At 41.9% G+C, this 16,763-nt stretch overlaps 1 pseudogene across 1 annotated transcript in view; it reads right to left on the minus strand.

The window, feature by feature from the left end:
• Positions 1 to 16,456, minus strand: part of Eno1-ps11 (enolase 1, pseudogene 11) — a 34,038-nt pseudogene extending 17,582 nt beyond the window's left edge. Inside the window, exon 1 of the transcript XR_015672300.1 lies at positions 14,812 to 16,456. The product of XR_015672300.1 is annotated as an enolase 1, pseudogene 11 (transcript). The remainder of the gene's footprint in view (positions 1 to 14,811) is intronic.
• Positions 16,457 to 16,763: the final 307 nt, after the last annotated feature.

Below are 16,763 nucleotides of genomic sequence, written 5' to 3' on the forward strand. Positions count from 1 at the left end.
AACTATGAAGGCCAGAAGATCCTGGACAGATGTCATACAGACCCTAAGAGAACACAAATGCCAGCCCAGGTTACTGTATCCTGCAAAACTCTCAATTAACATAGATGGAGAAACCAAGATATTCCATGACAAAACCAAATTTACACAATATCTTTCTACAAATCCAGCACTACAAAGGATAATAAAGGGTAAAGCCCAACATAAGGAGGCAAGCTATACCCTAGAAGAAGCAAGAAACTAATCGTCTTGGCAACAAAACAAAGAGAATGAAAGCACACAAACATAAACTCACATCCAAATATAAATATAACAGGAAGCAATAATCACTATTCCTTAATATCTCTCAACATCAATGGCCTCAACTCCCCAATAAAAAGACATAGATTAACAAACTGGATACGCAATGAGGACCCTGCATTCTGCTGCCTACAGGAAACACACCTCAGAGACAAAGACAGACACTACCTCAGAGTGAAAGGCTGGAAAACAACTTTCCAAGCAAATGGTCAGAAGAAGCAAGCTGGAGTAGCCATTCTAATATCAAATAAAATCAATTTTCAATTAAAAGTCATCAAAAAAGATAAGGAAGGACACTTCATATTCATCAAAGGAAAAATCCACCAAGATGAACTCTCAATCCTCATCTTCGATTGGTTTATATACAAGTGTGCAATTTCTAGGCTTGAAAGTAAAATGATGCTATCTGGTGCTGGATAGAGGAGCCTTATTTTTTATTATGGCAGCTTGCTATTTTTGTAACATGGTGATTTGGTTGAACACAATAAAGTACAGTAGTAACTGATCTCCCCCTCTTGCTGGATAAGTGAGGAGATGATTAAATGTTGATGTCAGCATCCATGAGCATATTCAGATGAGCTTCTGCTTCTGTTGAAAAGGATGCTGTGTTTGATTGTGGTCCGAAGCTTTGAAGCACTACTTGGCATCTCCTTCCTTGGAGGTCTCACTGTTTTAACATAACAGATTTGATAGCTTGTTGGTAAGGTGAGGTCCAGCTTGTCTCCACTAGGTCATCTTCATGTGAATCCGGTGGTTATACGGTTTTGTTCTAGGGATATTTCATTTTTTTAATAACGGTTTTAGCTGACATTCATAGAGAGAATGAATCCTTAGAACTGTGCCACTAGTGAAAGGAAATCCTGTCTAGAGTATGTTTCTTTACAAAGCTGTGTCACACCATCCTTTGGGCCCTCTGCTGGAAAAGTAGAATCAAGTCTCAAATAATGCCTTCTAAATTGTATCCTCTAGTATTATAGATGTAGGATAGTACTGTATCATACCTCTGTGGATGTAAAATAGCTTGTACCTGCTTTATGATACGTAGTAGTGACCGTGCTTTATCAGAGCTGTTTTTAATGATGTTGCTCAGAATGTTTTCTTTCCAGATGATGATTGAGAAGCTAATTTTAAAAAAAATGGTGCCAGGTACCACAAGAGTAACAGAACTGTGCTGTTTTCTCAGGTTTTGTTTTTTTACATTTTTTTTTATTAACTTGAGTATTTCTTATATACATTTCGAGTGTTATTCCCTTTCCCGGTTTCCGGGCAAACATCCCCCTCCCCCCTCCCCTTCCTTATGGGTGTTCCCCTCCCAACCCTCCCCCCATTGCCGCCCTCCCCCCATAGACTAGTTCACTGGGGGTTCAGTCTTAGCAGGACCCAGGGCTTCCCCTTCCACTGGTGCTCTTACTAGGGTATTCATTGCTACCTATGGGGTCAGAGTCCAGGGTCAGTCCATGTATAGTCTTTAGGTAGTGGCTTAGTCCCTGGAAGCTCTGGTTGCTTGGCATTGTTGTACTTTTGGGGTCTCGAGCCCCTTCAAGCTCTTCCAGTTCTTTCTCTGATTCCTTCAACAGGGGGCCTATTCTCAGTTCAGTGGTTTGCTGCTGGCATTCGCCTCTGTATTTGCTGTATTCTGGCTGTGTATCTCAGGAGCGATCTACATCCGGCTCCTGTCGGTCTGCACTTCTTTGCTTCATCCATCTTGTCTAATTGGGTGGCTGTATATGTATGGGCCACATGTGGGACAGGCTCTGAATGGGTGTTCCTTCAGTCTCTGTTTTAATCTTTGCCTCTCCCTTCCCTGCCAAGGGTATTCTTTTTCCTCATTTAAAGAAGGAGTGAAGCATTCACATTTTGATCATCCGTCTTGAGTTTCGTTTGTTCTAGGGATCTAGGGTAATTCAAGCATTTGGGCTAATAGCCACTTATCAATGAGTGCATACCATTTATGTCTTTCTGTGATTGGGTTAGCTCACTCAGGATGATATTTTCCAGTTCCAGCCATTTGCCTACGAATTTCATAAACTCGTTGTTTTTGATAGCTGAGTAATATTCCATTGTGTAGATGTACCACATTTTCTGTATCCATTCCTCTGTTGAAGGGCATCTGGGTTCTTTCCATTTTCTGGCTATTATAATAAATAAGGCTGCGATGAACATAGTGGAGCACGTGTCTCTTTTATATGTTGAGGCATCTTTTGGGTATATGCCCAAGAGAGGTATAGCTGGATCCTCAGGCAGTTCAATGTCCAATTTTCTGAGGAACCTCCAGACTGATTTCCAGAATGGTTTTACCAGTCTGCAATCCCACCAACAATGGAGGAGTTTTCCTCTTTCTCCACATCCTCGCCAGCATCTGCTGTCACCTGAGTTTTTGATCTTAGCCAATCGCACTGGTGTGAGGTGAAATCTCAGGGTTGTTTTGATTTGCATTTCCCTTATGACTAAAGATGTTGAACATTTCTTTAGGTGTTTCTCAGCCATTCGGCATTCCTCAGCTGTGAATTCTTTGTTTAGCTCTGAACCCCATTTTTTAATAGGGTTATTTGTTTCCCTGCGGTCTAACTTCTTGAGTTCTTTGTATATTTTGGATATAAGGCCTCTATCTGTTGTAGGATTGGTAAAGATCTTTTCCCAATCTGTTGGTTGCCGTCTTGTCCTAACCACAGTGTCCTTTGCCTTACAGAAGCTTTGCAGTTTTATGAGATCCCATTTGTCGATTCTTGATCTTAGAGCATAAGCCATTGGTGTTTTGTTCAGGAAATTTTTTCCAGTGCCCATGTGTTCCAGATGCTTCCCTAGTTTTTCTTCTATTAGTTTGAGTGTGTCTGGTTTGATGTGGAGGTCCTTGATCCACTTGGACTTAAGCTTTGTACAGGGTGATAAGCATGGATCGATCTGCATTCTTCTACATGTTGCCCTCCAGTTGAACCAGCACCATTTGCTGAAAATGCTATCTTTTTTCCATTGGATGGTTTTGGCTCCTTTGTCAAAAATCAAGTGACCATAGGTGTGTGGGTTCATTTCTGGGTCTTCAATTCTATTCCATTGGTCTATCTGTCTGTCTCTGTACCAATACCATGCAGTTTTTATCACTATTGCTCTGTAATACTGCTTGAGTTCAGGGATAGTGATTCCCCCTGAAGTCCTTTTATTGTTGAGGATAGCTTTAGATATCCTGGGTTTTTTGTTATTCCAGATGAATTTGCAAATTGTTCTGTCTAACTCTTTGAAGAATTGGATTGGTATTTTGATGGGGATTGCATTGAATCTGTAGATTGCTTTTGGTAAAATGGCCATTTTTACTATATTAATCCTGCCAATCCATGAGCACGGCAGATCTTTCCATCTTCTGAGGTCTTCTTCAATTTCTTTCCTCAGTGTCTTGAAGTTCTTATTGTACAGATCTTGTACTTGCTTGGTTAAAGTCACACCGAGGTACTTTATATTATTTGGGTCTATTATGAAGGGTGTCGTTTCCCTAATTTCTTTCTCGGCTTGTTTCTCTTTTGTATAGAGGAAGGCAACTGATTTATTTGAGTTAATTTTATACCCAGCCACTTTGCTGAAGTTGTTTATCAGCTTTAGTAGTTCTCTGGTGGAACTTTTGGGATCACTTAAATATACTATCATGTCATCTGCAAATAGTGATATTTTGACCTCTTCTTTTCCGATCTGTATCCCTTTGATCTCCTTTTGTTGTCTGATTGCTCTGGCTAGAACTTCAAGAACTATATTGAATAAGTAGGGAGAGAGTGGGCAGCCTTGTCTAGTCCCTGATTTTAGTGGGATTGCTTCAAGTTTCTCTCCATTTAGTTTAATGTTAGCAACTGGTTTGCTGTATATGGCTTTTACTATGTTTAGGTATGGGCTTTGAATTCCTATTCTTTCCAGGACTTTTATCATAAAGGGGTGTTGAATTTTGTCAAATGCTTTCTCAGCATCTAATGAAATGATCATGTGGTTCTGTTCTTTCAGTTTGTTTATATAATGGATCACGTTGATGGTTTTCCGTATATTAAACCATCCCTGCATGCCTGGGATGAAGCCGACTTGATCATGGTGGATGATTGTTTTGATGTGCTCTTGAATTCGGTTTGCCAGAATTTTATTGAGTATTTTTGCGTCGATATTCATAAGGGAAATTGGTCTGAAGTTCTCTTTCTTTGTTGTGTCTTTGTGTGGTTTAGGTATAAGAGTAATTGTGGCTTCGTAGAAGGAATTCGGTAGGGCTCCATCTGTTTCAATTTTGTGGAATAGTTTGGATAATATTGGTATGAGGTCTTCTATGAAGGTTTGATAGAATTCTGCAATAAACCCGTCTGGACCTGGGCTCTTTTTCGTTGGGAGACCTTTAATGACTGCTTCTATTTCCTTAGGAGTTATGGGGTTGTTTAACTGGTTTATCTGTTCCTGATTTAACTTCGATACCTGGTATCTGTCTAGGAAATTGTCCATTTCCTGAAGATTTTCAAATTTTGTTGAATATATGTTTTTATAGTAAGATCTGATGATTTTTTGAATTTCCTCTGAATCTGTAGTTATGTCTCCCTTTTCATTTCTGATTTTGTTAATTTGGACACACTCTCTGTGTCCTCTCGTTAGTCTGGCTAAGGGTTTATCTATCTTGTTGATTTTCTCAAAGAACCAACTTTTGGTTCTGTTGATTCTTTCTATGGTCCTTTTTGTTTCTACTTGGTTGATTTCAGCTCTGAGTTTGATTATTTCCTGCCTTCTACTCCTCCTGGGTGTATTTGCTTCTTTTTGTTCTAGAGCTTTTAGGTGTGCTGTCAAGCTGCTGACATATGCTCTTTCCTGTTTCTTTCTGCAGGCACTCAGCGCTATGAGTTTTCCTCTTAGCACAGCTTTCATTGTGTCCCATAAGTTTGAGTATGTTGTATCTTCATTTTCATTAAATTCTAAAAAGTTTTTAATTTCTTTCTTTATTTCTTCCTTGACCAGGTTATCATTGAGTAGAGCATTGTTCAATTTCCACGTATATGTGGGCATTCTTCCCTTATTGTTATTGAAGACCAGTTTTAGGCCGTGGTGGTCCGATAGCACGCATGGGATTATTTCTATCTTTCTGTACCTGTTGAGGCCCGTTTTTTGACCAATTATATGGTCAATTTTGGAGAAAGTACCATGAGGAGCTGAGAAGAGGGTATATCCTTTTGCTTTAGGATAGAATGTTCTATAAATATCCGTTAAGTCCATTTGGCTCATGACTTCTCTTAGTCTGTCTACATCACTGTTTAATTTCTGTTTCCATGATCTGTCCATTGATGAGAGTGGGGTGTTGAAATCTCCCACTATTATTGTGTGAGGTGCAATGTGTGTTTTGAGCTTTAGTAAGGTTTCTTTTACGTATGTAGGTGCCCTTGTATTTGGGGCATAGATATTTAGGATTGAGAGTTCATCTTGGTTGATTTTTCCTTTGATGAATATGAAGTGTCCTTCCTTATCTTTTTTGATGACTTTTAGTTGGAAATTGATTTTATTTGATATTAGAATGGCTACTCCAGCTTGCTTCTTCTGACCATTTGCTTGGAAAGTTGTTTTCCAGCCTTTCACTCTGAGGTAGTGTCTGTCTTTGTCTCTGAGGTGTGTTTCCTGTAGGCAGCAGAATGCAGGGTCCTCGTTGCGTATCCAGTTTGTTAATCTATGTCTTTTTATTGGGGAGTTGAGGCCATTGATATTGAGAGATATTAAGGAATAGTGATTATTGCTTCCCTTTATATTCATATTTGGATGTGAGGTTATGTTTGTGTGCTTTCATTCTCTTTGTTTTGTTGCCAAGACGATTAGTTTCTTGCTTCTTCTAGGGTATAGCTTGCCTCCTTATGTTGGGCTTTACCATTTATTATCCTTTGTAGTGCTGGATTTGTAGAAAGATATTGTGTAAATTTGGTTTTGTCATGGAATATCTTGGTTTCTCCATCTATGTTAATTGAGAGTTTTGCAGGATACAGTAACCTGGGCTGGCATTTGTGTTCTCTTAGGGTCTGTATGACATCAGTCCAGGATCTTCTGGCCTTCATAGTTTCTGGCGAGAAGTCTGGTGTGATTCTTATAGGTCTCCCTTTATATGTTACTTGACCTTTTTCCCTTACTGCTTTTAATATTCTTTCTTTATTTTGTGCGTTTGGTGTTTTGACAATTATGTGACGGGAGGTGTTTCTTTTCTGGTCCAATCTATTTGGAGTTCTGTAGGCTTCTTGTATGTCTATGGGTATCTCTTTTTTTAGGTTAGGGAAGTTTTCTTCTATGATTTTGTTGAAGATATTTACTGGTCCTTTGAGCTGGGAGTCTTCACTCTCTTCTATACCGATTATCCTTAGGTTTGATCTTCTCATTGAGTCCTGGATTTCCTGTATGTTTTGGACCAGTAGCTTTTTCCACTTTACATTATCTTTGACAGTTGAGTCAATGATTTCTATGGAATCTTCTGCTCCTGAGATTCTCTCTTCCATCTCTTGTATTCTGTTGGTGAAGCTTGTATCTACAGCTCCTTGTCTCTTCTTTTGGTTTTCTATATCCAGGGTTGTTTCCATGTGTTCTTTCTTGATTGCTTCTATTTCCATTTTTAATTCCTTCAACTGTTTGATTGTGTTTTCCTGGAATTCTTTCAGGGATTTTTGCGATTCCTCTCTGTAGGATTTTACTTGTTTATTAATGTTTTCCTGTGCTTCCCTAAGTGTGTTCATGTCTTTCTTGAAGTCCTCCAGCATCATGATTAAATATGATTTTGAAACTAGATCTTGCTTTTCTGGTGTGTTTGGATATTCCATGTTTGTTTTGGTGGGAGAATTGGGCTCCGTTGATGGCATGTAGTCTTGGTTTCTGTTGCTGGGGTTCCTGTGCTTGCCTCTCGCCATCAGATTATCTCTAGTGTTACTTTGTTCTGCTATTTCTGACAGTGGCTAGACTGTCCTATAAGCCTGTGTGTCAGGAGTGCTGTAGACCTGTTTTCCTCTCTTTCAGTCAGTTATGGGGACAGAGTGTTCTGCTTCGGGCGTGTAGTTTTTCCTCTCTACAGGTCTTCAGCTGTTCCTGTGGGCCTGTGTCTTGAGTTCACCAGGCAGCTTTCTTGCAGCAGAAAATTTGGTCTTACCTGTGGTCCCGAGGCTCAGGTTTGCTCGTGGGGTGCTGCCCAGGGGCTCTCTGCAGCGGCAGCAACCAGGAAGACCTGTGCCGCCCCTTCCGGGAGGTTCAGTGCACCAGAGTTCCAGATGGTCTTTGGCTTTTTCCTCTGGCGTCCGAGATGTGTGTGCAGGGAGCAGTCTCTTCTGGTTTCCCAGGCTTGTCTGCCTCTCTGAAGGTTTAGCTCTCCCTCCCACGGGATTTGGGTGCAGAGAACTGTTTATCAGGTCTGTTTCCTTCAGGGTCCGGCGGTGTCTCTGGCAGGGGTCCTGCCGCTCCCCCACGGGAGCCCAGAGGCCTTATACAGTTTCCTCTTGGGCCAGGGATGTGGGCAGGGGTGAGCAGTGTTGGTGGTCTCTTCCGCTCTGCAGCCTCAGGAGTGCCCACCTGACCAGGCGGTTGGGTCTCTCTCTCACCGGGTCTGGGAGCAGAGAGCTGCTGCGGGCCGGGATCCGCGGGTGTGGGACTTCCGGTAAACACAGAACGTGCCCGGTCCTAGAGAAATTCTGCTTCCGTGTGTCCCAAGCTCACCAGGCAGCTTTCTTGCAGCAGAAAATTTGGTCTTACCTGTGGTCCCGAGGCTCAGGTTCGCTCGTGGGGTGCTGCCCAGGGGCTCTCTGCAGCAGCAGCAACCAGGAAGCTACTTTTTTTTTTTTTTTAATGGAGTGTGCTGGATGTCTCTACAGTTTTGTTCAGATGACTGCAGAACCTGGAAAAGCTGTTGCTGCTGTTGCTGCATAACACACTGCTATTATTGGTCTTTTTATATAAATATAAATATATATATACAGATATATAATTTGAATTTTTTGAAACTTTACCTGTGCTGTCAACTTTCGAAAAAAGTATCCCCGTTTACTGTGTTGAGTTGGCACAGTACAGAAATTAACAGCCATATTGGTCTAGAAATGTTGAACTTAAGTTTTTTCCATTTGTACAGGGGTAACACACTGTATTAAATATGTAAGGTCTTATATACGTGGGTTTGATTACAAAAACTAATAAAGTATTCTCTAAATTAAAAAGAAAAAAAAAGAAAAGTAAATAAGACTCAGCATATGACTAATCACACCCCTTAGTGTGTGTGTGTGTGTGTGTGTGTGTGTGTGTGTGTGTGTTATACATATCTACATACATGCAAGAGAACTGGACTCATATTCATGTAAAAACAGATAAATTGATATTCATTGCAGTCTCGAAAACAGGGCTATGATAGACCATCAAATCTTATACAACAATAAATGTAATATTTCTCAGTCACAAAAACTTCTAAGTATGGACACCTGTAGCAACTGGAATGAACCTTGGAAATAATATGGGGAAATGAAAGGCTCCAGACACAGAAGACAACATACTATGTTACTCTGTTGTGCAAAGCATGCAGAGGGGCAGCAGCATAGGGATAAAGGAGATTGCATGTTCCCAAGGCTCAGGAGTGGAGTATGGCTGGAACAGTCAGTAGAAGCCAACAGGTTTCTATTTGAAGTGCTGAAAATGTCTGGAGCCAGATAGCTGTGGTGTTTGTAACACCTGGTAAATATACTAATCCTACATAAATTACACCCTTCAAAGGGTGAATTTTGTTCACACACACACACACACACACACACACACACACACACACACAACCGATCCGCTCTTACCTCAAATGGGTTAAGAGATAGTTCGTTCTAGAGCCAAAATGAATGACCATGGCCTGGGAACACAAACTTAGATTATACTCCCCTCATTTTCCAACACTTATAAATCAAGACACTTTCCAGATACATTGGTAGAAACATGAGGCAGGGGCACCTCTGCTTATAAGCCTCAGGTGCCAAAAATTAGTTTTTGGGTTGGAGGCTGGAAGTCCATTCATACATCCCAAAGCATTTGCCTAATAGTCACAAAGATGTTTGATCACACACAAAGTTAACCAGTAACGTTATGTCTGAGGCTTAGAGAGTTTAGTTGTGGGCCTCCAACTTTCTAACCTCTTCACAGTCATTGCAATTCCAGTCAGCCAATCAACCTTGCAGAATGTTTCATGTAGCTGTGGCCTTTCTTCTGGGAACTTCAGTTAACAGTCTTATGAAGACACTGGGGTCTCACTTGGGTCTAGGATGACCTAGATTCTAAAACCTTTTTTTTGCTAACTCAAATGAAGAACAACCAGTTTTGTTCATTCTCTCTCTCTCTCTCTCTCTCTCTCTCTCTCTCTCTCTCTCTTTCTTTTTTCTTTTTTTTTGGAGCTGGGGACCGAACCTAGGGCCTTGAGCTTGCTAGGCAAGCGCTCTACCACTGAGCTAAATCCCCAACCCCTGTGCCTCTCTTTTATCTTGGTTTTAGTATGGGGTCTCAGGCAACACCAGGTCAGAGTATGTCACCAGAACGTAGACCCCATTGGTCTTAGAGCCATTTTTCAGGCAGTCAGATCAGTGATCTGGTTACCTCTTGCCTCAGGGGAGTCATCTTGTTGATATCCTCAGCAGTGAAGGACAGCTATTCATAGGGAAAGCAGAATATTGTCCTTCATGAACTACACACCTCCTCCCCTTTGGTGGTGAGAGGCACTCTTTCTCTACAGATCATATTGTGGGCATGTGTGAAAATAAATCATAATGCCTGTCCATGTATCTGGTGGCATGTGGTTCTGGGTTCCCCATTTTTGCTCAGGGTGTCCAAGCACTGATGGACACCAGGCAGTGAAGGACAGAGCAGAGCTAAGTTCCATGGTTGGTTTTTTCCCTCAGGATATTCAGCCACAGCTACACATCCTGACCCAGCAACGGATGCAAGGTGGTGGAAGTATCTCCAAGGACTGTAGCATTACAACTCTCTTAGATGATATTCAGTGAAACAGCTTGTGCACATACACTTTATTCAGGATGAATCAAGGTTTATATGAATGAACTTTGGCGAGTGGGAAGGGGTTCTTTCAGTGAAGTTTCATTGGCTGAGGCTTAAGGTTCTTGGAATACCTCATTTGCATGGAGAGGCATTCCTAGGAATCCCAGGTACTTGCTGAACAGGTTCTTATCTGAAGTGAGGAAGTTGAACCTGTAATTTTGCCAAGGACTGTTTGACATTCCTTAGGCAAAAGACTGGGGGTTGGGCTCCCAGATCAGGCAGAGAAGAGGAAGCCCTGCTAAGAAAAGGGAGTCCTCCATTTTTCACAGAGCTCAGGAAAGCTGTCTGGACATGGTAGACTACAACCTTAGTAGCAAGGTATAACAATGGTAGGCTTTCCTTTTCCCCTTCTGAGAGCCTGGGTCAGACTGATCAGTTTTACTCTCTGAACTGAGGTACCTTAGGTATTTTGTTTCATGGACAAACAGATTGTCAAGATTTTGAGACATCTCGAATTTCCAAGGCTGAAGCCAATGTCAGAGCTGTATTTAAAGAAAGCCTCAAGTGCCTTTTGTTCAGTCTCAGTCAAAATTAGGGGCTCAGTGCCCCTTCATTTTGCTGGTGTATAGAAGCCTTACTATTTCCACAAAACTATTTCCAGAGGCAGCAATACCTAGCTGTACCAAGGAACTCTCAAAGTTTCTGTCTTTGGAGTCATGATTTTAAGGATAGTAGCAATCCTATTCTAAGACAGGCTCCTTTTTCATCTGGAAACCAAGATTGGAAGCTGTAGAGGTGAATAGTTAATCTGCTTTGAGCTCAGTCCCATATGGTGATCCTACTTCTCAAAGTTCTAGCTAAAGCAACTAGACAACAAAAGGAGGTCAAAGGGATACATATCAAAAGGAAGAAGTCAAGGTATCACTATTTGCAGATGATATGATAACATACATAAGAGACCCCAAACATTCCACCGGAGAGCTCCTATACCTGATAAACAACTTCAGCAAAGTGGCAGGACATAAAATTAACTCCAATAAATCAGTAGCCTTCCTTATACAAATGATAAACAGGCTGAGAAAGAAATTAGGAAAATAATACCCTTCACAATAGCCACAAATACTACAAAGTATCACCAAGCAAATGAAAGATCTGTACAAGAACTTCAACCCCTGAAAAAATAAAATTAAAGAAGACCTCAGAAGATAGAACAATCTCCCATGCTCATGGATTAGTAGGAGTAACACAATGAAAATGGCCATCTTACCAAAAGCAATCTACAGATTCAGTGCAATCCCTACCAAAATCCCAACACAATTTTTCACAGACATGGAAAGAACAATTCTCTACTTCATATGGAAAAACAAAAAACCCAGGATAGCCAAAACAATTCTCAACAATAAAAGAACTCCTAGGGAAATCACCATCCCTGACCTCAAGCTGTACTACAGAGCAATAGTGATAAAACCAGCATGGTATTGGTACAGAGATAGACAGGTCAATTAATGAAATAGAATCAAAGACCCAGAAATAAGCTGATACACTTATGAATACTTGATCTTTGGCAAAGAAGCCAAAATCAGACAGTGGAAAAAAGACACCATTTTCAACAAATGGTGCTGATCTAACTGGCAGTCTGCCTGTAGAAGAACACAAATTGATCCATTTTTATCTCCTTATACAAAATTCAAGTCCAAGTATATCAAGGACATCCACATAAAACCAGATATGCTGAATCTAATACAAGAGAAAGTGGGGGAAAGAACCTCGAACACATTGGCAGGGGAAATTTTCCTGAAAACAGCAATGGCTCAGGCTCTAAGATCAACTATAGACAAATGGGATCTCATAAAATTGAAAAGCTTCTGTAAGGCAAAGGACACTGACAATAAGATCTTGACCAGTCCTACATCTAATAGAGGGCTAATATCTAAAATATGGAAAGAACTCAATAAGTTAGACACCAGAAAACCAAATAACCCAATTAAAAAAATGGGGGACAGAGCTAAACAAAGAATTCTCAACTGAGGAATCTCGAATGGCTGAGAATCACCTAAAGACATGTTCAGTATCCTTAGTCATCAGGGAAATACAAATCAAAATGACCCTGAGATTCCACTTTACACCAATCTGAATGTCTAAGATTAAAAACTCAGGGAGAGCAGATGCTGACAAGTATGTGAAGAAAGAGGAAAGGATACACTCATCCATTGCTGGTAGGATTGCAAACTGGTACAACCACTTTGGAAATCAATCTGGCAGTTCCTCAGAAAATTAGAAATAGTTCTACCTGAAGATCCAGCTATACCATTCCTGGGCATATACCAAAAAGATGTTCCAACATATAACAAGGACATGTGCTCTACTATGTTCATAACAGTGTTATTTATAATAGCCAGAAGCTGGAAACAACCCAGGTCTCCCTCAATGGAAGAATGGATACAGAAAATGTGGTACATTTATACAATGGAATATTATTCAGCTATTAAAAACAACTTCATTAACTTTGTAGGCAAATGAATGGATCTAGAAAATATCATATTGAGCAAGATATCCCAGACGCAAAAGGGCATACACGATATGTACTCACTGATAAGTGGAAATTAGCCCAAAAGCTCAGAATACCCACAATACAACTCACAGACCATATGAAGTTTAACAAGAAGGAAGGTCAAAGTGTGGATGCTTCAATTCCACTCAGAAGGGGCAAGAAAACAATCACAGGAATCAGAGGGAGGGAGGAATCTAGGTGGAAGAGAGGAGGGGAAGGGGAAAAAGGGTAGGCAGGACCAGGTATGGGAAGAGAAATCCAGAGAGCCAGGAGAATGAACAGAAATAAGTAGCAGACAGGTGGATAATGGGGATAGGGGAGACCACTAAGAAGTCCCAGACACCAGGGATGGGAGAGGCTCCCAGGACTCAATGGGTATGACATTAGCCTAAATGCCCAACAACAGGAAGATAGAACCTGAAGACCAACCACCTCCAGTTGATAGACATGACCCCCAATGGAGGGATGGAGCCACCCAACTATCTCAAAATTTTTACCCCAGAATTGTTCCTGTCTAAGGAAATGCAGGGACAAAAAATGGAGCAGAGACTAAAAGACAGGTCATCCACAGACTGCCCCACCTTAAGATCCATACCATCCACAGACACCAAATCCCAACACTATTGCTGATGCCAAGAAGTGCAGACAGGAGCCTGATATGGCTATCCTCTGAGAGGTTCTGCTAGCACCTGACTAAGACAGATGCAGATAGTCACAGCCAACCATTGGACTGAGCCTAGGGTTCCCAATGGAAGAGTTAGGGGAAGGACTGAAGGAGCTGAAGGGGACTGTAACCCCATAGGAAGAACAACAATATCAACTAACTCACAGAGCTCCCAGGGACTAAATCACCAACCAAAGATTATACATGGGTGGGTCCATACCCCTTGCTACATGTGCAGCAGAGGACTGCCTTATCTGATATCAATGGGAGGGGAGGCACATGGTCCTGTGGAGGCTTGTTGCCCTAGTGAAAGGGGATGGTGGAGGGGTGAGCCAGGGGTCAGTGGGTGGTGGAGCACCCTCTTAGAGGCTAAGAGGAGGGGATGGGGTGGGGGATTTGCAGAGGGGAGACTGGGAAGGAGGACAACATTTGAAATATAAATAAATAAAATAATTAATTTTTAAAAAGCAGATTTTAAATGTAGTAAGGAATTATACTGTTTTGCCAAAATAGTAGGAACATGTTCTATTCTAAGCTGTGTATATTCTGTTATTGTTAATAAGTGAAACATGGTCTTGTGATTTTTTTTTATAGTTTTTACTATCACTCATTTGATTCTAGAACTAAATGTTACAGGTGGTATCTATGACGTGAATAGATTTTAGGCAGATAGTCCTGTTCCAAATTGAACTTTCTCTTTGTTCAGTGATAACTATGGTAGTATATTTTGTTTCTTGCTTCCTTTTTTAAAAAGAAAAAGGAAAAGGAAAAAAATCTGAACAACTATTATTATCTGTTGAGATAGTGCTCCTCCAGTATCTCCTGATTAGACCTACATGGGATCAAGGCCTAAAGTATTTATTCACCTGTATACTTTAATTCTCCCTAATATACAGATTAATATCTCTATGGGTATATATGTCCCCTTTCTCTTTATATAATTTGAATTAACATAAGCTTCTGTTTTAAATGTAGTAAGGAGTTATACTGTTTTGCCAAAATGGAACAAATTCTTTTCTAAGGTGTGCACATTCTGTTATTGTTAACAAGGGAAAGTCCGTCTTGTGATTTTCTGTCTGAAATAAGTTTTTTCTACTTATCCCACTCTTTGACCTTTAATTTAAAATCAAACACCTCAATATATTTATTCATCTATTTAACTTTAATTAATTTCCCTCCTACTTACTGTATAAGCCTCTTTCCAAGCTCTAAATTTATCATAACGCATTGAACAATCCCAGAATTTCCATTTAGACAACATTCAAAACAATCCGAGTATTTGCCCTAGCATAGACCTTTTTTTTGGGGGGGAGCCTTCTGCGACTTTTATTTTTGCATGTAAACCACTGGGGGGAGTCTTGATGGTGTGGGCACTCTAGAGATTAGGCTGGAGTTCTTAGGGCTCCAGACACTAGTTGGAAAGTCAGATGACAGAAACAATGATTCAGACCAATCACAAAGCTGGGGTTTCCAGCAGGGGTCCAGGTGGTCAGGGGTGGACATCTAAGGAAGCAGTGACATGGGAGGGGCAAGCATTGGACCAGCCTTGAGCTGCCTGGATGACATCAGGGACAGAGGATCTGGTAGCTCCGGGGATCTCTGGTCCATGCCTTACTTGGCCAGAGGGCTCCTGAAGGACCTGCCAGCAAACTTGGCTTTTCTGCCCAGCTCCTCCTCGATTCTAAGGATCTGATTGTACTTGGCCAGGCGCTCAGATCGGCAGGGAGCACCAGTCTTGATCTGCCCAGTGCAGAGTCCCACCACCAGGTCGGCAATGAAAGTGTCCTCAGTTTCTCCAGATCGATGGGACACCATGACACCCCAGCCATTGGACTGGACCAGCTTACATGCCTGCAGAGACTTGGTCACAGAGCCAATCTGGTTCACTTTGAGCAGGAGGCAGTTGCAGGACTTCTTGCCTGCAACCTTGTCGATCCACTTAGGGTTGGTCACTGTGAGGTCATCCCCCACCACCTGGATGCCTGCAGTAGCTGTGAACTTCTGCCAAGCATCCCAGTCGTCCTGGTCAAAGGGATCTTCAATGGACACCACTGGGTAGTCCTTGGTGAAGGACTTGTACAGGTCAGCCAGCTGGTCGGGTCGGCTGGCGTCATCCGGAGACTTGAAGTCCAGGTGATACTTGCCAGCCCTGTGTAACTCGGAGGTAGCCACATCCATGCCGATGACAACCTGGTCAGTGTAGCCGGCCTTTGCAGTGACAGACTTGAGCCCCTCCAGTGCTTCTTTGTTCTCCAGGATGTTAGGTGCGAATCCACCCTCATCACCCACATTGGTGGCATCTTTCCCATACTTCTCCTTGATGACATTCTTCAGGTTGTGGTAAACCTCTGCTCCAATACGCATGGCTTCCCGGAAAAAGGATGCCCGCACAGGCAGGATCATGAACTCTTGCAGGGCCAGCTTGTTGCCAGCATGAGAACCACCGTTGATCACATTGAAAGCTGGGACGGGCAGGATGACTTCAGGGTTGCCAGCCAAGTCTGCAATGAGACGGTAAAGGGGGACCCCCTTCTCCATGGCACCAGCCTTGCAGACAGCCAGGGACACTCCCAGGATGGTGTTTGCACCAAACTTAGATTTATTCTCCATGCCGTCCATCTCGATCATCAGCTGGTCAATCTTCTCCTGCTCTACAACATTCAGTTTCTTGCTAACCAGAGCAGGTGCAATAGATGTGCTCAACAGCCTTTGAGACACCCATCCCCATGTAGCGGGTCTTATCATTGTCTCGGAGTTCTAGGGCCTCGTAGATGCCAGTGGACGCACCGCTGGGTACCGCAGCTCGAAAGAGACCTTTTGTGGTGTAGGGATCCACCTCAACAGTGGGATTCCCACGGGAGTCAAAGATCTCTCTGGCATGGATCTTGAGAATGGACATGGCGAAGTTCTGGCAGTAGGATTGCTGCGGAGGAAGGAAAGAGGGTCGTATAGACACCGAAGGGAGTCTTCGGCATAGACCTTTTCAAACTTTCTTTAATTAATGCATTTTTCTCATTCGCTCTCTCTATCTCTGTGTGCCTTTGTTTCCTATATTTGATATTAAAGGCCTAGATTTCTTTATTCCATTTATATTTTAAAATATTTAAACAATAACCATTAATACTCCCTTCTACTTTAAAAACTACAAAACCAAATTTCATTCATTTCTTTTATCTGGTGGTAAGAGGTAGCTTCTACCATCTTCCTCCCCCCCACCCCGTCTCTGTGTCTGTCTCTGCCTCTGAGCAACCTGTCTGTTTGCACAACAGGGGTTCC

This window comes from Rattus norvegicus, chromosome 2, assembly GCF_021556685.1.
Source record: "Rattus norvegicus strain SHRSP/BbbUtx chromosome 2, alternate assembly SHRSP_T2T, whole genome shotgun sequence".
Taxonomy (NCBI): Eukaryota; Metazoa; Chordata; class Mammalia; order Rodentia; family Muridae; genus Rattus; species Rattus norvegicus.